General features: G+C 41.3%; 4 non-coding genes and 2 pseudogenes across 4 annotated transcripts; all 6 read right to left on the bottom strand.

The window, feature by feature from the left end:
• Window positions 1–2,263: 2,263 nt before the first annotated feature.
• TRNAK-UUU lies at window positions 2,264–2,336 on the bottom strand. The gene has a single exon. It is a non-coding gene; the product is annotated as a tRNA-Lys (tRNA).
• Window positions 2,337–8,660: 6,324 nt separating this feature from the next.
• Window positions 8,661–8,773, bottom strand: LOC122929784 (annotated as a pseudogene).
• A 2,931-nt stretch (window positions 8,774–11,704) lies between these two features.
• TRNAK-UUU lies at window positions 11,705–11,777 on the bottom strand. Its single transcript has one exon. It is a non-coding gene; the product is annotated as a tRNA-Lys (tRNA).
• Window positions 11,778–13,975: 2,198 nt separating this feature from the next.
• Window positions 13,976–14,048, bottom strand: TRNAK-UUU. Its single transcript has one exon. It is a non-coding gene; the product is annotated as a tRNA-Lys (tRNA).
• Window positions 14,049–15,343: 1,295 nt separating this feature from the next.
• LOC122929778 lies at window positions 15,344–15,500 on the bottom strand (annotated as a pseudogene).
• A 6,381-nt stretch (window positions 15,501–21,881) lies between these two features.
• TRNAK-UUU lies at window positions 21,882–21,954 on the bottom strand. Its single transcript has one exon. It is a non-coding gene; the product is annotated as a tRNA-Lys (tRNA).
• Window positions 21,955–22,966: the final 1,012 nt, after the last annotated feature.

Here is a 22,966-nt window from a genome sequence, read left to right as displayed (position 1 = left end):
CAGCCCCCAGTGCCACTCCCGTGCCTCTCACCAGCCCCCGGTACCCTCGCCATCAGCCCCCAGTACCATCTCCATCAGTCCCCAGTGCACCCTCCCCGGTATTAAAATCATTGGTAGGCAGTGCACCCTCCCCCCCCCCCCTCCGGTATTAAAATCATTGGTGGGCAGTGCGGACCCCCCATCATTGGTGGCAGCCACAGTTCCGATCGGAGTCCCAGCAGTGTAATGCTGGGGCGCCGATCGGTTACCATGGCAGCCAGGACGCTACTGAAGTCCTGGCTGCCATGGTCAGTTACTCTGCAGCAATATACTTACATGCGCTGTGGCCGCCGGGCGCTCCTTCTTCTTGTAACTGACAGGTCTGTGCGGCGCATTGCTTATGCTTATAGCAATGCGCCGCACAGACCTGTGACGATTTTTGGGTTTTTAGGAGTTATTTACTAAAGAGCCAAAAGTTAAAACATGGCAAACAAGGTGATATTAATCACCAAAATCCAATATTGAAAAAAACAGTTATCCTTTAAACATCATCTGCCACTTGTATAGTGATGGACAGAGCACTCAACGGAAAGCCGGGACCATGTGGTTTGAACAAATAATACACTTATTTATTTGTACTATAAATCACCAGTCCTAGTGATTTATAGTGCAAATAAATAATAGTGTATTATTTGTTCAAATTACATGGTCCCGGCTTTCTTTTGAGTGCTCTGTCCATCACTATACATTCCCCCCCCTCCCCCCATTCGAGTGAGTGATCTCGTTTGGACAGGTGCAGCTCCTTGGTGTCCAAGTTTCATTTAGTGCGACATCTTACCTATTGTCTATCATCTGCCACTTCTCTGCCCAAGCCTCAAATCTATCCAGATTCATCTGTACCAGTATTTTTCTAATGCAAACTAGATCCCATTATTGTAGCAGACCCTCATGAGGTGTTCATTTTATAGTCAGTGTGGTCCACTAGGAGGCGTTCATTTTAGTCAGTGTGGTCCACTAGGAGGCGCTAATTTTGTAGTCAGTGTGGTCTGCCAGGAGGCATTCATTTCTGTCGTTTGATGGAAATGCCTCTTCCATTATTTTACTTGTTCTCCTTCTATAAGGGACAATTTTGTGTATTGTAATTTATTTTGTTATTTTTGCGATTACTAAAAAAAACTATAAAATTTTACTTCTGCTTTTATCCTCTTACAAAAAACCAGCTATACAATGCACTATCTGTACAGAGATGTATCTGTAGATACCAGAACGTTGTGCTTGGGAAGAAATGATACATGGCGAAAAATATGATTAAAGGGGTTCTGCACTTTGTTTTAACTGATGATCTATCCTCTGAATAGATCATCAGCTTCTGATTGGCGGGGGTCCGACACCCCCGCAGATCAGCTGTTTGAGAAGGCAGCGGCGCTCCAGTAGCGCCACGGCCTTCTCTCTGTTTACTGTTCACTGTTTACTAGCGTGGGAGGGGCTAAACTCTGTTCACTTGAATGGAGCTTAGCCCCGCCCACGCTAGTTGATACTAGTCGTGACATCAGTGGGCCGGCGGTAAACGGTGAGAAGGCCGCGGTGCTACTGGAGCGCCTCTGCCTTCTCAAACAGCTGATCGGCGGAGGTCCCGGTTGTCGGACCCCAGCCAGTCAGAAACTGATAATCTATCCAGAGGATAGATCATCAGTTAAAACAAAGTGCAGAACCCCTTTAAGGTTTTTAGGCAAAGGAAATCTTTTTGTTAGTAGCATTGTCCTCTGTGGCTTAACGCTTGGCTGAAATATAGAAAGTCCCAGGTTCAGGACCCGCTGCTAATTGTTGCTTATTTTGTGTCCTTTTAAAATTAATTTTAAAAAAATACATACTTCCACTTTTATCCTCTTAAAAACACGCATACAATCCACTGGTATATAGAGAGAGATTTATCTGTAGATCCCAGTACATTATGTATGGAAATACATTAAAAATGGGGGACACTATGGAGAACATTATTTACAATGGGGGACAGTATGGGGAATATTATTTACACTGGGAAAAAAAGTCCCAAAAACAATGAAATGTATCCATTTTTAACGACCAATTGAAACTGATGCAAAACAGATGAAAAACAGCCATTAAAAACGGATAGATGTCCAGCACATACTGATGCAAGATGGCCATACAAAACAGACAGTTTATATATTTTTTTTACTGTAGTGAGTGTAGTGAGCCTTACCTTCATGACAATAATGTGTTTTTTTTTTTTTTAAATGTGTTTTTCCCTTGACCAAAAGTGTCTTGCCCGAACAGGGACTTGAACCCTGGACCCTCAGATTAAAAGTCTGATGCTCTACCGACTGAGCTATCCGGGCTCTCTGCAGAGTGATTGAAGTCATAACTTTCTGACCGACTGCGTTTCCTTTTTTTTTCCATAGCTTCACCTTTTACTATACCATGCACTAGTACCTGCTTCATGGAAAAATATTGAGGTTCTCAGGGCTCTTTCACACTTGCGTTGTCCGGATCTGGCATAGAGTTCCGTCGTCGGGGCTCTATACCAGAAGAATCCTGATCAGGATTATCCTAATGCATTCTGAATGGAGAGAAATCCGTTCAGGATGCATCAGGATTTCTTCAGTTCCGGAACGGAACGTTTTTTGGCCGGAGAAAATACCGCAGCATGCTGTGCTTTTTGCTCCGGCCAAAAATCCTGAAGACTTGCCGCAAGGCCGGATCCGGAATTAATGCCCATTGAAAGGCATTGATCCGGATCCGGCCTTAAGCTAAACGTCGTTTCGGCGCATTTCCAGGTCCGACGTTTAGCTTTTTCTGAATGGTTACCATGGCTGCCAAGACGCTGAAGTCCTGGCAGCCATGGTAAAGTGTAGTGGGGAGCGGGGGAGCAGCATACTTACCGTCCGTGCGGCTCCCGGGGCGCTCCAGAGTGACGTCAGGGCGCCCCACGCACATGGATCACGTGATTGCATGGCACGTCATCCATGCACATGGGGCACTCTGATGTCACTCTGGAGCGCCCCGGGAGCTGCACGGACTGTAAGTATGCTGCTCCCCCGCTCTCCGCTCCTACTATGGCAACCAGGACTTTAATAGCGTCCTGGCTGCCATAGTAACACTGAACGCATTTTGAAGACGGATCCGTCTTCAAATGCTTACAGTACACTTGCGTTTTTCCGGATCCGGCGTGTAATTCCGGCAAGTGGAGTACACGCCATATCCGGACAACGCAAGTGTGAAAGAGGCCTTAGTCAGAAAAAATCCACTTTTTAATAGCAATGGACTCTGTGGCTTACTGCCTACAGCATTTGTCTCCAATCCATAAGGTTCTGAGTTCAAGACCCAGCAGTGACAATTTATAAAGTAGCAGAATAGAAGTTACATATACAGTGGTATTCCCAAACACTGGAGATATATATGGAGTCAACCATTGAGCTGGGACTTTTAAATTATAGATGCGTAAGAGCAGGGACTCCTGTATTTTGGTGTGCTGGCCCTGCCTATCTCCTGTGGAGAGTGTCTCTATCATGCACCTGACCATTCTGTGGCAGAGCGGGGACAGAGAAACTGCTTATAGGAGCACCTTATAGATGTAGGTGCACTGTGGATTAAATGTGTTATTTATGTTTTTTTACGGTTTAGTGTCCCTTTAACAAACAGGTTCTCTAGTTTTCACAGCATAACCCATAACAAAAATTGCCAATGCTGACTGTATTTCGAGCCATTATGGCGGGGTATTGGGAAAAGTTTTCAAACAGCAATAATCACGCCTCGGATTATTTTATTTTTTTTTCCTCAGTTCAAAGACTCTCGATAATCTCACATCATTTCAAGCAAAATGAATCACATAATCGAGGCCTTAAGAAACATCATCGGGAAATTCCTAAACCAAAAACTGTTAGTCAAGATACCTCAAATAAGTCTTTTCCATTGCGTAATCTTCCAAATATCCTCTGCTTTATCTTCTCCATTTCTTTTCTTGTCAACCAGATAAACTGTAAACAATCTTGATAAAAAAATACTTCTGCAATCTTCAGGAGAAAGAGACAAATGCTTAAAAACTAGAAGATTTCTCATATCCCATAAAACTTCTTTAAAAATACTAAAAATAATCCAATAAATACGTGTTTCTTTTGGGGTTTTGAGATCTTGACCAACTAAAACACATTCAAACGAAAAATTGGAAAGACCTAAAAGCGCTATAAAAATTCTTTCTAACATCTTAAAACATTGTCTGGCAAAAGGACAGCTCCAAAAAACATGCTGAATGTCCTCAATTCCTCCACAACCCACTCTTGGACATTTATCTGTCACTGGAATCCCTCTACCATATAACAATGCTCTGGTTGGGAGACGGCTATGTAATGACAACCAAACAATGTCTCTTTGTCTATTTGTTAGACCAAAAACATTAAAAAGTTTCCACGTCTTACTTGCTTGTATGATATTACAGAATGTATGGCCGTTACATCGATGACCTGATCTTTATCTGGTCTGGTGATGTGGCGGCCATACCATCTTTTGCAGACTATCTGAACGCATGTGTGAGCGGTATCCAATTTACCGTTCAACATAGCGCCAGGAACATTGAGTTCCTGGATCTCCGCCTCAGGGGAGACTCCGCCGCGGCCTCCATATACACCAGCACCTACAGAAAACCAACATCAGGCAATACAATATTACATGCACAATCATGCCATCCCATGCATACCATCAGAAATATACCAAAAGGAGAACTAATTAGAGCTAGAAGAAATTGCAGTGACGAGTCGACATATGAAACAGAGGCGCAAAACATCATAAGTAGACTAACACATAGAGCATATTCCGAAAAAAAAGATGAAGAAATGCAGCAGAGACATTCAACATATGAATAGGAATATACTATTGAACACACATGTAGAAACAGAGACAAAAAATCAGAGAGATATCCAACCAAGAAAGAAAAAATATTTTTGTCACACAATATAGTAAGGAATACACTCAAATTTGTGACATTGTCAGAAAACACTTCCCAGTGCTAGCGTGTGACAAAACATGGGCATCTATGGTACACAATGGCATTAAATGTGCAGCCCGAAAGGCACCCACCATAGCCAGTTCAGTCAGCCCATCTCTCTCTTTAAAAATGACAAATCCCGAACAACACAAAACACATGGTTATCAACAACAGGAAACTATAAATGCGGTCACTCCATTTACATTCGTTGTAAATACATGAAGATCTGTCAAAACTTTGAATCCAGTATTAACGGCCAGGTTTTCAAAATAAAATCCTTTTTAAATTGTAATACCACCTATGCGATTTATTGCATAACATGCACAAATTGCAGGCTACAATATGTGGGATGTACCACAAATGCAATAAAAACACGCATTAGAAAACATATATCAGACATACCGTACCATGAAAACTGCAACATATCTGCGGCAAGTCTCCATTTTGCCATGGTACATGGTGGTGATGTCTCCTATATGTCAGTGCAAGGCATTGAAAAGGTTAAAAAACCAACACGAGGTGGTGACAGAAAAAGGAAACTCTTAAACAGAGAATCATACTGGATTTTCCGACTTGAAAGTCGCCAGCCTCAAGGTTTAAACAAGAAACTGGATCTAATTTTGCAGTATTAACTAACGGCTTATTTCTCTTCTTTTCTTTCTTTATTTCCCATTTCCTTCAATTTATTATTTTTATGGACCATATGAATTGTCTTTTGGCATGTTTTTACCTATGTACACATTTGTGGAAGGGAGGGGTTGAATTTTCAGCCTGATTACTTCAGGTGAGAGACCCTCCCCCTCCTCTCTACAAAAGTAACTCACAGTGTATTTGAAACAGTCATGAGTAAGGGCTAAGATTGTATTGTGCCCGAAACATGTAGACTCTGCTTTCTGTACCTGGATTTTATACTGAATTTTCAATAAAGAAGCCTTGGATTACCACAAGTACAAGCTGGACAAAATCTCTTTTTCTCTATATTTCCGTATTTCTCCTGGTTCGGGTGAAGGAGTTGTTCCGTGCTACAACAGTGGAATCCTTGGCAGGTGAGAGCTGCTCAAAATTTGTTTTCTCCGATATTACAGAATGGCACATCACATAAAACCTCTTTACTTTTGAAATGTTGCATAATTTTATCTTTCTCAGGGTTACCCAAAGAGCTTAGTTCATACTGATCATTAAAGAACTTGAGGACCACATAGAAGGAAGGCAGTACAAATGACATTGGTCTCCTCAAATCCTTCTCACACCAGCCCCACTTGATAAAAAGCCATCCTGCTAAATATCTGCACATTTGAAACGTTCTAAAAGAGCGCTTAAAAGTCTTAAAAACATTTAAAAAATAATGCATCTTTAGAAATAAGTCAATGTTCGGAAAATCATATCCTCCCATTCTGCTACTGCTCATTACAATTGTCCTCTTCACTTTCTCAATGTTTGATCCCCAAAAAAACACAAAAAGCTTTCTTGTCATCCTTTTAGTCCATAACTGTGTAGGTGGAAAGATCACTGCTGTATACAGTAGTAACGGGAGAATCACAGTCTTTATAATTAAAATCTTCCCTTTCAGCGACAAATTTCTCAATTTCCAAAAATTTATCTTCATATCCACTTTTTTTTCCAATTCTTTGAAACAACTCTCTCCTTTAAGATCTTTACTAAAACCAATCCCCAGTACTTTCAGTTCATTCTTTTGGATCACACCTTCCACCTCCACATCCACCTTCCTACCAAAATTACATAGCTGAGTTTTACTCCAATTAATTGACATCCCTGCTATACAACAAAATATTCTTGTATGCAAATTAACCCTATGTAAATCTGCTTGTGAACTACAAATAAAGACCACATCATCCATGTAGCCCAGGGACTTCACAGTTCCTCCATTGCTACCAGGGATCAGAAAACCATCCACACACTTGTCCCTCTGCACATTTTTCAGTAGAGCTTCCATAATGCAAATAAAAAGTATTGGAGACAGCGGGCATCCCTGCCTCACACCAGATAATATCCTAATATTCTCCCCAACATGACCATTAATCAAAATCTGACTGGTAACACCTTGGTAAAGCCCCTTTATAATTAGCAACAACTTCTCAGGAATCCCCAAGCGTGCAAGTGCCGCAAACATGAACCTATGAGAAACCTTGTCGTATGCCTTCTCAAAATCAATAGATTCAGCCAATAAAACCCCATTATTAACATTTGTATGATACACAATATCCCTTAAAAGCATCAAATTATCAGAATTTCTCCTACCCGGTACTGCACAGATCTGATACTCCCCTACCATCAAGCCAATCATTTCTGACATCCTATCCGCTATGATTTTGGTAACAATTTTGTAATCACTATTTAACAAGGATATCGGGCGCCAGTTTTTTATATCTCTTTTATCCCCCTTCTTATGCACCAACGTAATAACACCTTTCTTCATAGAATTTGATAAAATACCTGTGTTAAAAACATATTGCACAACCCGAATTACCTCCTTACCAATAAAATCCCAGCACACCTTATAAAACTCAGCGGGGAGGCCGTCCGAGCCTGGAGTTTTCCCTCTTGCCATCTTCTCCACAGCTCTTTTGACCTCCTCCTCCTGCACCTCATTATTTAAAACACAAATCTTCTCATCAGGGATATTATTTTCTAGAATCATACAATAGTCATCTATTTCTTTTTTGCTAGCTTTACTTTCATTACTAAAAAGATTTTTTATAAAAGCCGGTAATCTCATTCACCATATCAGATCCGGTTGCTTCACCTGTTGATGTTAAAACAGACTGAAAACAACCTTTGGGTCTAAAACACTTTTTAAAAAAAATATCGGGAACACTGTTCATTTTCTTCCATATGCTGTATTTTTGCCTGATACACTATATTCTTCCCTCTATTTTTAAGATTTGCCTTTATTTCTTCTTTAATCTGCAAAATGTCTTGATCCACTTCTAATCCTATCTGTCTAAATTTATATAATGCTTCCAGCTTGGATACAAGAACAGCATCCTTCCTGTTTTTTTCCTGTGCCTTCCTAAAACCAACCCTCTTAAAATATTTAGCAAACTCTCTCTCCTCCAATAGAAAATGTGTTGGGTATACTTTTAACACCATGTGGCATATTAACATCCGGTTTCAAACGAACCAAGTACTTCCTTTTACAGTTCAGATAACCATGCTTGTTCCTCAATCTCTCCACAAATTCCAAAGCTGCACAATATCTTGCCAAGAACATACTCACAACCTCATCAGGTACCTTGGGGTTGTACATATGAACAATAACAGTCACTTTTTTCTTCTCAAAAAGCGGTTGCACTGATACTTTCCTCAAAGTTTCATTCTGTCCTTCTTCTTTCATCTTCTTCAGATCCATGAACACGCGTTCACATAAGCTTGCAGAAACAAAGGTAATATCATAAATGCCTTGGCGAGGAAAATCCTGTAACCCCAATACCTGATTTACCTTAAGGTAATCCAGTTTCTTCAAGACATCATGCACGATCTGGTCCAAACCAACCTCCTTCCGATGTTCAGTCGCAACAAGAAGTCGCACTGTATCTTCCAATCCTTGAGCCATCCTGCAGGTCAAAAACACGCCAACCCACAATCAAACTCGTAGACCCCAGGGTCCCCCGCAAGGAGGACCCTGTAAGATCTCTCTAACCCAAGCACCAGTAGAGTTTCCTCAACTAGTACAGATTCAGAAAATAACAACAAAAAAACGAATAGCTTTTCAATCAGCAATAATCACGCCTCGGATAAACCTCATGGGCTATGATACTGCCACTGCGCAAAGCTGACATTCTACTAGTGAGGCATAGAAGAGCTAACACAGTGTAGTGATTAAACCTGTGGAGACACCCAGCAGTCAGTAAATGCAGAGCTGGTGATTCTGGGAATGGATATGCTAATAGTCCATGCATACATTGTGGGTGGGCTGTTGCCCCGGGCTATAGGGAGCTGAAGATTGACATAAAATACTGACTCTTTTGTCCACTTTAGCTCTGCGTCAGTAGTTTCCCTAGATAGCCTTCCTGAAAATACTAGAACCACACTATGTGGGTAGTGCCACACATAGTGTGCCCAAAACTAATTATGACAAGGAAATAGTGCCCCTGACAGTAATAGCGCCGTATACATAACGGCCCCTAAAAAGTGTAGATATGGATACAGTTTGTTGTGCCTTTTCATAGGTAAATGCATTGATATCTAATTCATTGTAGTCAAGATGAATGTTCATTGCCTTTAAGAGCCATGCTCGACTATATTTGCAATTTTGTATGTCTTGAGTAGGCCAAAGTAAGGTCGCACAAAGGTTTCTGTGTAAAAAGGTTTCTACTCTTCAGTGTTATTCTTCTCATTAATGTACCAGTCTGAGAAGAGGCCTCTCCTATAAATTTATGACGGGAGATAAAGTTAAGCTCTATGCAGCTGGTGATAATTACCTATACAATTAGGCATTTATTAATGAAGCAAAATATATAATATGCATGTATTCATTTAATGAGCCTTAGTTAGTCCTTAGCATAAGACAATCAGTAGGACATATATATATAAAAAAGGAAAGCAATGGCGGCACCAGAATACAAAAAGGGTGCTATGTCCAGGGATGTAGCAGCTTACCCCATCAATAGGAAACGAAAAAAGGACAGCACTCCAAGTAAAAGTGATGATGATTTAATCACCCATGTGCAGGCCTGCACATGGGTGATTAAATCATCATCACTTTTACTTGGAGTGCTGTCCTTTTTTCGTTTCCTATATATATATATATATATATATATATATATATATATATATATATATATGTTTGTTTATATTATATTATATTGTTATGTCACGAAGACAACATGTATCCAGTATATTATATATATTTCTCATTAGGAGAATATTTGTCTCTAAAAGAGTGTCTGTAAAGATGTGTGTTTTGTAACAATTAATCACATCTTTGGTATGACAGGAGGTACTGATATCTCTGTGAGAAAACAATATCATTATGATCCATAAATCAACAGTGTGAGAAACATTCAGAGAGACGCCTAGAGGTCTGTCTCTAATTGCTACAAGTGTCAGAATTAATCCCTATAGCTTTGAATTAAAGCTTCTAAGGTCAAATGTATAGAATACATTTTATTCAGGATTGCATAAGTTAACCCTTTATACTATGATGCAAATAGCTTATACAGCAGTGCCACCTAGGTATCAGTAGGTGACATTACAACAGTGGCAAAAGTGCATTCTGGGTAAGGTTATGATGTCACATTTTTATCAATGGTCACGCCCATCCAAAAATGATTGGAAAGTTCCAAACTAGGAAGGTGTGTCTAACTGATAAGTTTGTGGTCATAAACCACACAAAGATAGACACAAAAAAAGAAGGGGAGAGAGAAGTGAAGCACTCTAGAGGGGTTTATCAAGATGAAAACCATGGTGAGATGCGCTATGATGGACCACCCAGTAGATTCCTACTAGGACTTGGTAAGAGACACAGAAAATGATATTTCATTTTATTAAGACTAATTTGATAGTGTGGGTGAAATTATACCATCTAGATTGGCGAATAAATAAATACATTAATTAATTGATCATCTCCATATTGAGATGTAGTCTTAGGATATTAAATAATATTGCCTATATATATATATATATATATATATATATATTGATAGAACATTCTTCGCTAAGCTAAGTGATGAATTCCCACAGGAAAGACTTATTTCAAGTCCTTCCCACTTCAGTCATATGTGTGAAAATAGTCCAGGATGGGGCGGAAGGATACAGTTATCTCTTCTAAGTTATATCCTTGGATGGATATGCCCATCCTTTAGGTCATGTGATGTGTAGTTGGTTAGGGGGGGCAGAATGTATTTTAGTATTCTATATTGATGTCTAGGATTAGACATGCCCATTCTGATTTCATGAGGTTTCCTCTGAACAGAGGTAATGTATATAACCTATGTTCCTATTTCAATATCCTAACCTAATAATAGCTTGGTTATAAGGTGACAAGTTATTTCCACTCACATGTATTGTTAAGCTTGTAATGCTTTATATTAATGCTATATATATTCATTTGCATGTATCATTGTGTTTATTTACTTATATATGTTTATAACCTTGTAACCAATAAACCTGTGTATTATTGTATAATGCAGAGCTACATTTTAATCATTAACGTCAGCTCACGTCAAAGGAACTTATTTATCTGAGGAAATAGTCGGAAATAGATGCGAATTGTATCAATTAGGTTGTCTACAATTCACCAGGTCATGATTTTAAGAATTTATGACAAATTTTATTTTTTTATGGTTAATTATTTTTATGACCATAATTAATAATTCTTAATTGAATTATTACCCCCTGACAAGTTAAATGTCGCCGTTCCCTGGGGAGCCAGTGGTACCTACTTCTAGCGACACCACTGCCTAAGTCAGGTTAGGCCCACCACCCTCTATCTATCTAAAACATTAATCTCCATTGTTATCATTGTACATGTCATCTGTAAGATGTAATCGGTTCTTTGTAAATCTTCCCATAAGAAAAATGGTCAAAGAGGCAAGTATTTAGCTCCTAAATTAGCTTTTGTGGTGTTCTCCAAGTGGGTCGATGCAACCTAGTTTCCTAGTCCCTTTTCGCAGTCTTCATTTTTCTCATCACTTTTGATCCTTTGCCTCATATACCTAACTTTCATGGCAATAACGTGTTTGATTTCTTATCCTAAAAAGCTAACGCCCGAACAGGGACTTGAACCCTGGATCCTCAGATTAAAAGTCTGATGCTCTACCGACTGAGCTATCCGGGCTCTCTGTGGAGTGATTGAAGTCATGACTTTCTGACCAACTGTGTTTTCTTTCTTTTTATAGTTCCACCTTTTACCATTCTGTGCACTAGTATCTGCTTCCTAGAATTTTCACATACATTTAGTATGTACAGGTGACTTGAAAATTATTCCTTCCCATGTGCATAACCTTACATTTGTCAGTGTTAAAGGATAACTGTCACATTTGGACCCTAATTTCAATTTTCATATATGTAGTTACTATTACAATGATATTCCAGAATCCCTAACTATTCGACTGGCTTACCCCATATTTCAGAAGATTCAGCTCTTAGCAACCAGTCTGCATAAAACTGCAATTTCACTATTCTGTTAAGATGGCTGCCACTGCCCACAGCCCTGAGGCTAATCCCGCCTGCCCTCACTACCCACAATGCATTGAGCTCCTCGTGCACTAGCTTCTGCACCTCAACCAATGGTTGCTCTCCACACTTAAACATGCCCTCCTCCTCCTTCTATCACATACACTTTAGGAAGTGGCTGGATTGTGGAGCATTAATTTATGTGTCTTCTTTGTGTACTGTTATCTTTTGCCTTTCATTGCCTTTTGCCTTTGCAGCCTCCAGTGCCTCTCACCAGCCCCCAGTCCCATCTCCATCAGTCCCCAGTGCACCCTCCCCGGTATTAAAATCATTGGTGGGCAGTGCACACCCCCCCCCCTTCCTCGGTATTAAAATCATTGGTGGGCAGTGCGGACCCCCCCATCATTGGTGGCAGCCGCAGTTCCGATCGGAGTCCCAGCAGTGTAATGCTGGGGCTCCGATCGGTTACCATGGCAGCCAGGACGCTACTGAAGTCCTGTCTGCCATGGTTAGTTACTCTGCAGCAATATACTTACATGCGCTGTGGCCGCCGGGCGCTCCTTATTCTTGTAACTGACAGGTCTGTGCGGCGCATTGCTTATGCTTATAGCAATGCGCCGCACAGACCTGTGACGATTTTTGGGTTTTTAGGAGTTATTTACTAAAGAGCCAAAAGTTAAAACATGGCAAACAAGGTGATATTAATCACCAAAATCTAATATTGAAAAAAATATGTGACAGTTATCCTTTAAACATCATCTGCCACTTGTATAGTGATGGACAGAGCACTCAACGGAAAGCCGGGACCATGTGGTTTGAACAAATAATACACTATTATTTATTTGTACTATAAATCACATCATAGTGTATTATTTGTTCAAATGACATGGTCCCGGCTTTCTTTTGAGTGCTCTGTCCATCACTATACACTGAATGATCTATCCTCTGAATAGATCATCAGCTTCTGATTGGCGGGGGTCCGACACCCGGGACTCCCGCCGATCAGCTGTTTGAGAAGGCAGCGGCACTCCAGTAGCGCCGCGGCCTTCTCACTGTTTACTGTTTACTAGCGTGGGCGGGGCTAAACTCTGTTCACTTGAATGGAGCTTAGCCCCGCCCACGCTAGTTGATACTAGTCGTGACGTCAGTGGGCCGGCGGTAAACGGTGAGAAGGCCGCGGCGCTACTGGAGCGCCTCTGCCTTCTCAAACAGCTGATCGGCGGAGGTCCCGGTTGTCGGACCCCAGCCAGTCAGAAACTGATGATCTATCCAGAGGATAGATCATCAGTTAAAACAAAGTGCAGAACCCCTTTAAGGTTTTTAGGCAAAGGAAATCTTTTTGTTAGTAGCATTGTCCTCTGTGGCTTAACGCTTCAGGACCCGCTGCTAATTGTTGCTTATTTTGTGTCCTTATTAAATTTTTAGAAATTAATTTAAAAAAAAATACATACTTCCACTTTTATCCTCTTAAAAACACGCATACAATCCACTGGTATATAGAAAGAGATTTATCTGTAGATCCCAGTACATTATGTATGGAAATACATTAAAAATGGGGGACACTATGGAGAACATTTACAATGGGGGACAGTATGGGGAATATTATTTACACTGGGAAAAAAGTCCCAAAAACAATGAAATGTATCCATTTTTAACGACCAATTGAAACTGATGCAAAACAGATGAAAAACAACCATTAAAAACGGATAGATGTCCAGCACATACTGATGCAAGACAAGGCCATACAAAACAGACAGTTTATATTTTTTTTTTACTGTAGTGAGTGTAGTGAGCCTTACCTTCATGACAATAATGTGTTGTTTTTTTTTTAATGTGTTTTTCCCTTGACCAAAAGAGTCTCGCCCGAACAGGGACTTGAACCCTGGACCCTCAGATTAAAAGTCTGATGCTCTACCGACTGAGCTATCCGGGCTGTCTACAGAGTGATTGAAGTCATAACTTTCTGACCGACTGCGTTTCCTTTTTTTTCCCCATAGCTTCACCTTTTACTATACCATGCACTAGTACCTGCTTCATGGAAAAATATTGAGGTTCTCAGGGCTCTTTCACACTTGCGTTGTCCGGATCCGGCATAGAGTTCCGTAGACGGGGCTCTATACCGGAAGAATCCTGATCAGGATTATCCTAATGCATTCTGAATGGAGAGAAATCCGTTCAGGATGCATCAGGATGTCTTCAGTTCCGGAACGGAACGTTTTTTGGCCGGAGAAAATACCGCAGCATGCTACGCTTTTTTGCTCCGGCCAAAAATCCTGAAGACTTGCCGCAAGGCCGGATCCGGAATTAATGCCCATTGAAAGGCATTGATCCGGATCCGGCCTTAAGCTCAACGGCGTTTCGGCGCATTTCCGGATCCGACGTTTAGCTTTTTCTGAATGGTTACCATGGCTGCCAAGACGCTGAAGTCCTGGCAGCCATGGTAAAGTGTAGTGGGGAGCGGGGGAGCAGCATACTTACTGTCTGTGCGGCTCCCGGGGCGCTCCAGAGTGCCGTCAGGGCGCCCCAAGCGCATGGATCACGTGATACCATGGCACGTCATCCATGCGCATGGGGCGCTCTGATGTCACTCTGGAGCGCCCCGGGAACCGCACGGACTGTAAGTATACCGCTCCCCGCTCCTACTATGGCAACCAGGACTTTAATAGCGTCCTGGCTGCCATAGTAACACTGAAAGCATTTTGAAGACGGATCCGTCTTCAAATGCTTACAGTACACTTGCGTTTTTCTGGATACGGCGTGTAATTCCGGCAAGTGGAGTACACGCCGGATCCGGACAACGCAAGTGTCAAAGAGGCCTTAGTCAGAAAAAATCCACTTTTTAATAGTAATAGACTCTGTGGCTTACTGCCTACAGCTTTTTTCTCCAATACATAAGGTTCTGAGTTCAAGACCCAGCAGTGACAATTTATAAAGTAGCAGAATAGAAGTTACATATACAGTGGTATTCCCAAACACTGGAGATATATATGGAGTCAACCATTTAGCTGGGACTTTTAAATTATAGATGCGTAAGAGCAGGGACTCCTGTATTTTGGTGTGCTGGCCCTGCCTATCTCCTGTGGAGAGTGTCTCTATCATGCACCTGACCATTCTGTGGCAGAGCGGGGACAGAGAAACTGCTTATAGGAGCACCTTATAGATGTAGGTGCACTGTGGATTAAATGTGTTATTTATGTTTTTTTACGGTTTAGTATCCCTTTAACAAACGGGTTCTCTAGTTTTCACAGCATAACCCAAAACAAAAATTGCCAATGCTGACTGTATTTTAAGTCATCATGGCAGGGTATTGGGAAAAGTTTTCAACTAGCAATAATCACGCCTCGGATAAATCTCATGGGCTATGATACTGCCACTGCGCAAAGCTGAGATTCTACTAGTGAGGCATAGAAGAGCTAACACAGTGTAGTGATTAAACCTGTGGAGACACCCAGCAGTCAGTAAATGCAGAGCTGGGAATACTGGGAATAGATATGCTAATAGTTCATGCATACATTGTGGGTGGGCTGTTGCCCCGGGCTATAGGGAGCTGAAGATTGACATAAAATACTGACTCTTTTGTCCACTTTAGCTCTGTGTCAGTAGTTTCCCTAGATAGCCTTCCTGAAAATACTAGAACCACACGGTGGGTAGTGCCACACATAGTGTGCCCAAAACTAATTATGAGAAGGAAATAGTGCCCCTTACAGTAACAGCGCCACATACATAACGGCCCCTAAAAAGTGTAGATATGGATACAGTTTGTTGTGCCTTTTCATAGGGAAATGCATTGATATCCAATTCATTGTAGTCAAGATGAATGTTCATTGCCTTTAAGAGCCATACTCGACTATAATTACAATTTTGTATTTCTTGAGTAGGCCAAAGTAAGGTTGCACAAAGGTTTCTGTGTAAAAAGGTTGTTCTGAGAAAAGGCCTCCTTGTCTACTTATAAATTTATGACGGGAGATAAAGATAAGCTCTATGCAGCTGGTGATAATTACCTATACAATTAGGTATTTATTAATGAAGCAAAATATATAATATGTATGTATGTATGCATTTAATGAGCCTTAGTTAGTCCTTAGCATAAGACAATCAGTAGGACATATATATTTGTTTATATTATATTGTTATATGTCACGAAGGCAATGTATCCAGTATATTATATATATTTCTCATTAGGAGAATATTTGTCTCTAAAAGAGTGTCTGTAAAGATGTGTGTTTTGTAACAATTAATCACATCTTTGGTATGACAAGAGGTACTAATATCTCTGTGAGAAAACAAGGCCATTCATATCATTATGATCCATAAATCAACAGTGTGAGAAACATTCAGAGAGACGCCTAGAGGTCTGTCTCTAATTGCTACAAGTGTCAGAATTAATCCCTATAGCTTTGAATTAAAGCTTCTAAGGTCAAATGTATAAAATACATTTTTTTTCAGACTTACATAAGTTAACCCTTTATACTATGATGCAAATAGCTTATACAGCAGTGCCACCTAGGTATCCGTAGGTGACATTACAACAGTAGCAAAAGTGCATTCTGGGTAAGGTTATAATGTCACATTTTTATCAATGGTCACGCTCATCCGACAATAATTGGAAAGTTCCAAACTAGGAAGGTGTGTTTAACTGATAAGTTTGTGGTCATAAACCACACAAAGATAGACACAAAAAAAAGAAGGGGAGAGAGAAGTAAAGCTCTCTAGAGGGGTCTATCAAGATGAAAACCATGGTGAGATGCGCTATGATGGACCACCCAGCTTTCATAGGAGCAGAAGTGAGATTCCTACTAGGACTTGGTAAGAGTCACAGAAAATGATATTTTATTAAGACTAATTTGATAGTGTGGGTGAAATTATACCATCTAGATTGGCGAATAAATAAATACATTCATTAATTGATCATCTCCATATTGAGATGTAGTCTTAGGATATTGTGAGGCTTCATTCTAACTGCAGAAGAATCAAGACTCATAATCTAGCAAAGCATTAAATAATTGCTTATATATATATATATATATATATATATATATATTGATAGAACATTCTTCGCCAAGCTAAGTGATAGATTCCCACAGGAAAGACTTATTTCAAGTCCTTCCCATTTCAGTCATATGTGTGAAAATAGTCCAGGATGGGGCGGAAGGATACAGTTATCTCTTGTAAGTTATATCCTTGGATGGATATGCCCATCCTTTAGGTCATGTTATGTGTAGTTGGTTAGGGGGGGCAGAATGTATTTAGTATTCTATATTGATGTCTAGGATTAGACATGCCCATCCTGATATCATGAGGTTTTCTCTGAACAGAGGTAATGTATATAACCTATGTTCCTATTTCGATATCCTAACCTAATAATAGCTTGGTTATAAGGTGACAAGTTATTTCCACTCACATGTATTGTTAAGCTTGTAATGCTTTATATTAATGCTATATATACACTACGTGCAGAATTATTAGGCAAATGAGTATTTTGACCACATCATCCTCTTTATGCATGTTGTCTTACTCCAAGCTGTATAGGCTCGAAAGCCTACTACCAATTAAGCATATTAGGTGATGTGCATCTCTGTAATGAGAAGGGGTGTGGTCTAATGACATCAACACCCTATATCAGGTGTGCATAATTATTAGGCAACTTCCTTTCCTTTGGCAAAATGGGTCAAAAGAAGGACTCGACAGGCTCAGAAAAGTCAAAAATAGTGAGATATCTTGCAGAGGGATGCAGCACTCTTAAAATTGCAAAGCTTCTGAAGCGTGATCATCGAACAATCAAGCGTTTCATTCAAAATAGTCAACAGGGTCGCAAGAAGCGTGTGGAAAAACCAAGGCGCAAAATAACTGCCCATGAACTGAGAAAAGTCAAGCGTGCCACTTGCCACCAGTTTGGCCATATTTCAGAGCTGCAACATCACTGGAGTGCCCAAAAGCACAAGGTGTGCAATACTCAGAGACATGGCCAAGGTAAGAAAGGCTGAAAGACGACAACCACTGAACAAGACACACAAGCTGAAACGTCAAGACTGGGCCAAGAAATATCTCAAGACTGATTTTTCTAAGGTTTTATGGACTGATGAAATGAGAGTGAGTCTTGATGGGCCAGATGGCTGGATTGGTAAAGGGCAGAGAGCTCCAGTCAGACTCAGACGCCAGCAAGGTGGAGGTGGAGTACTGGTTTGGGCTGGTATCATCAAAGATGAGCTTGTGGGGCCTTTTCAGGTTGAGGATGGAGTCAAGCTCAACTCCCAGTCCTACTGCCAGTTTCTGGAAGACACCTTCTTCAAGCAGTGGTACAGGAAGAAGTCTGCAAGGTAAGAAAAACTTGATTTTCATGCAGGACAATGCTCCATCACACGCGTCCAAGTACTCCACAACGTGGCTGGCAAGAAAGGGTATAAAAGTAGAAAATCTAATGACATGGCCTCCTTGTTCACCTGATCTGAACCCCATTGAGAACCTGTGGTCCATCATCAAATGTGAGATTTACAAGGAGGGAAAACAGTACACCTCTCTGAACAGTGTCTGGGAGGCTGTGGTTGCTGCTGCACGCAATGTTGATGGTGAACAGATCAAAACACTGACAGAATCCATGGATGGCAGGCTTTTGAGTGTCCTTGCAAAGAAAGGTGGCTATATTGGTCACTGATTTGTTTTTTGTTTTTTTTGAATGTCAGAAATGTATATTTGTGAATGTTGAGATGTTATATTGGTTTCACTGGTAAAAATAAATAATTGAAATGGGTATATATTTGTTTTTTTGTTAAGTTGCCTAATAATTATGTACAGTAATAGTCACCTGCACACACAGATATCCCCCTAAAATAGCTAAAACTAAAAACAAACTAAAAACTACTTCCAAAAATATTCAGCTTTGATATTAATGAGTTTTTTGGGTTCATTGAGAACATGGTTGTCAATAATAAAATTAATCCTCAAAAATACAACTTGCCTAATAATTCTGCACTCCCTGTATTCATTTGCATGTATCATTGTGTTTATTTACTTATATATGTTTATAACCTTGTAACCAATAAACCTGTGTATTATTGTATAATGCAGAGCTACATGTTTATCATTAAAGGGGTTCTGCACCTTCATTTAACTGATGATCTATCCTCTGGATAGATCATCAGCTTCTTATCGGCGGGGGTCCGACACCCGGGACCCCCGCCGATCAGCTGTTTGAGAAGGCAGCGGCGCTCCAGCAGCGCTGCTGCCTTCTCACTAGTTACCGCCGGGCCGCCCGCCCACTGACGTCACGACTTGTATCAACTAGAGTGGGCGCGGCTAAGCTCTGTTCACTTGAATGGAGCTTAGCCGCGCCCACTCTAGTTGATACAAGTCGTGACGTCAGTGGGCGGGCGGCCCGGCGGTAAATAGTGAGAAGGCAGCGGCACTGCTGGAGCGCCGCTGCCTTCTCAAACAGCTGATCAGTGGTGGTCCCGGGTGTCGGACCCCCGCCGATCAGAAGCTGATGATCTATCCAGAGGATAGAGCATCAGTTAAATGAAGGTTCAGAACCCCTTTAACGTCATCTCACGTCAAAGGAACTTATTTATCTGAGGAAATAGTCGGAAATAGATGCGAATTGTATCAATTAGGTTGTCTACAATTCACCAGGTCATGATTTTAAGAATTTATGACAAATTTTATTTTTTTATGGTTAATTATTTTTATGACCATAATTAATAAATCTTAATTGAATTATTACCCCCCGACAAGTTAAATGTCGCCGTTCCCTGGGGAGCCAGTGGTACCTACTTCTAGCGACACCACTGCCTAAGTCAGGTTAGGCCCACCACCCTCTATCTATCTAAAACATTAATCTCCATTGTTATCATTGTACATGTCATCTGTAAGATGTAATCGGTTCTTTGTAAATCTTCCCATAAGAAAAATGGTCAAAGAGGCAAGTATTTAGCTCCTAAATTAGCTTTTGTGGTGTTCTCCAAGTGAGTCGATGCAACCTAGTTTCCTAGTCCCTTTCGCAGTCTTCATTTTTCTCATCACTTTTGATCCTTTGCCTCATATACCTAACTTTCATGGCAATAACGTGTTTGGTTTCTTATCCTAAAAGCTAACGCCTGAACAGGGACTTGAACCCTGGACCCTCAGATTAAACTGAGCTATCCGGGCTCTCTGCAGCGTGATTGAAGTCATGACTTTCTGTTTCGCATCTTTTTATAGTTCCATCTTTTACCATACCGTGCACTAGTACCTGCTTCCTAGAATTTTATTCAACTAGAATTATAGTTTAATGGGTACGCAAACCACCATATACCTTAAACAATAGAACATGTTGTATCTTTTACAATGTGGAGGCATGGACCAAAAACCCATTGAAGCGCGTGTGCTCCGAGTGCGTCCGATCCATGCCTCCGTTCTGCATCACTCCCTATCTTGAAGATTGGGGACAGCAATATGGGCACGGAATGCCTATTGTCGTATAAATGCACGGCGGACGAGAGGGGGACTAACTCTGCCTACTTGTGCCAGCCCTGCCTACTTTCCTTTTGAACTCCCCAACACAGGGTTGGATTGGGGGATCCTCTGGGGGGCCCAGGATCTGATACCATCCTTGAAGATTCTGAATAATAAAACCCATTTGGCTTTCTTTGGAGTCAATCATTTGCTACTGCTACTAGGGTCTAGTTCTTTAATTTAAAACCTATTCAATATTATTGATGATGAGGTTTGGGCGCAGAGATTAATAGGCTCTGATGGGCCCAAGGAACCGCAGAAACAACATGAGGCCACTTTTAGATCTTCTTTCCAGGGCCACTCTGCCCCCGATGTCTGTTCCTGTGATTTTTTTCCATCTCTTTATACAACATCTCAAGAGGGGAGATTCTATTCCTCAAACCTTTTATGCTATTTTTACCTGTATGCATTGATTCTTTGGTATAATTCGTATCATGGGAAAAAACAGTGGCAGCTACCATTTCCTATGTGACTATGATAGGCTGTTGTTTTTTATTTAAAGGGGTTGTCCCACAAAAAATATTCTACAGTTTTCAAACCAGCACCTGGATCTGAATATTTTTGTAATGGCATGTAAGTAAAAATTTTGTACAGCTCCACCTGCTGTTCGCTCTTTTTCTTATTTCTTTGTCCGGCTCTCTGAGAAGGCCGCACATGCTCAGTTTCATCCTTTAACTGCCTTCTGTGCTGTGATAGGGAGATCATGGACACGCCTCCTGAGCTGTGATAGGGAGAGAGTTGAGACACGCCTACTGAGCTGTGATATGGAGAGCTGAGACACGCCTCCTGAGCTGTGATATGGAGAGCTGAGACACACCTCCTGAGCTGTGATGGGGAGAGAGCTGAGACACGCCTCCTCAGCTGTGATGGCGAGAGCATGGACACGCCTCCTGAGCTGTGATAGGGGGAGCTGAGACACGCCTCCTGAGCTGCAGCAGAAAACACACTCCCCTGAGCTGTCAGGGGACACTGCGGATGGCAGATATTATTTACACTGAGGGGCACTATGGGGGGCATAATATATACGGTTTTATTTCCAAGGGGTACCTTGGAACCGAACCGGAGTTTGGTAAAAGGTATTTTCAGTAGAAATTAAATTCTGAAGTTATTATAGGAGCAAATACATTCTAATACTGTACAGAGCACACGCATTATACAGTATTCTAATAAAGTATTATGTGAATCAGCTTCAGATGCTTCCTAGTCTTAATGTAGCCTTTTTATGGCAATAGCATGCTGTTTTTTTCTAATGTGTTTGATTTCTTATCCTAAAAGCTAACGCCCGAACAGGGACTTGAACCCTGGACCCTCAGATTAAAAGTCTGATGCTCTACCGACTGAGCTATCCGGGCTCTCTGTGGAGTGATTGAAGTCATGACTTTCTGACCGACTGTTTTCTTTCTTTTTATAGCTCCACCTTTTACCATACCGTGCACTAGTATCTGCTTCCTAGAATTTTCACATACATTTAGTATGTACAGGTGACTTGAAAATTATTCCTTCCCATGTGCATAACCTTACATTTGTCAGTGTTTAAAGGATAACTGTCACATTTGGACCCTAATTTCAATTTTCATATATGTAAGTTACTATTACCATGATATTCCAGAATCACTAACTATTCGACTTACCTACCCCATATTTCAGAAGATTCAGCTCTTAGCAACCAGTCTGCATAAAACTGCAATTTCACTATTCTGTTAAGATGGCTGCCACTGCCCTCACCCTGAGGCTAATCCCGCCTGCCCTCACTACCCACAATGCATTGAGCTCCTCGTGCGCTAGCTTCTGCACCTCAACCAATGGTTGCTCTCCACACTTAAACACGCCCTCCTCCTATCACATACACTTTAGGAAGTGGCTGCATTGTGGAGCGTTAATTCATGTGTCTTATTTATGTGTACTGTTATCTTTTGCCTTTCATTGCCTTTTGCCTTTGCAGCCCCCAGTGCCTCTCCATCAGCCCCTAGTGCCTCTCACCAGCCTCCAGTGCCTCTCCATCAGCCCCCAGTGCCTCTCACCAGCCCCCAGTACCCTCTCCATCAGCCCCCAGTACCCTCTCCATCAGCCCCCAGTGCCTCTCACCAGCCCCCAGTGCCTCTCACCAGCCTCCAGTGCCTCTCCATCAGCCCCCAGTGCCTCTCACCAGCCCCCAGTACCCTCTCCATCAGCCCCCAGTGCCTCTCACCAGCCCCCAGTACCATCTCCATCCCCTAAAGTGGGGAAAAATGGCTTCTATCTCAAAGGTTTTTTTTTTGTTTTTTTTTGCCTTCCTCTGGATCAACTTGCAGGATAACAGACCGAACTGGATGGACAAATGTCTTTTTTCGGTCTTATGTACTATGTCACTATGTTATACTTAAC

Source organism: Bufo gargarizans, chromosome 2 (assembly GCF_014858855.1).
Source record: "Bufo gargarizans isolate SCDJY-AF-19 chromosome 2, ASM1485885v1, whole genome shotgun sequence".
Classification (NCBI taxonomy): Eukaryota; Metazoa; Chordata; class Amphibia; order Anura; family Bufonidae; genus Bufo; species Bufo gargarizans.
This window is presented reverse-complemented; position numbering and strand designations above follow the sequence as displayed.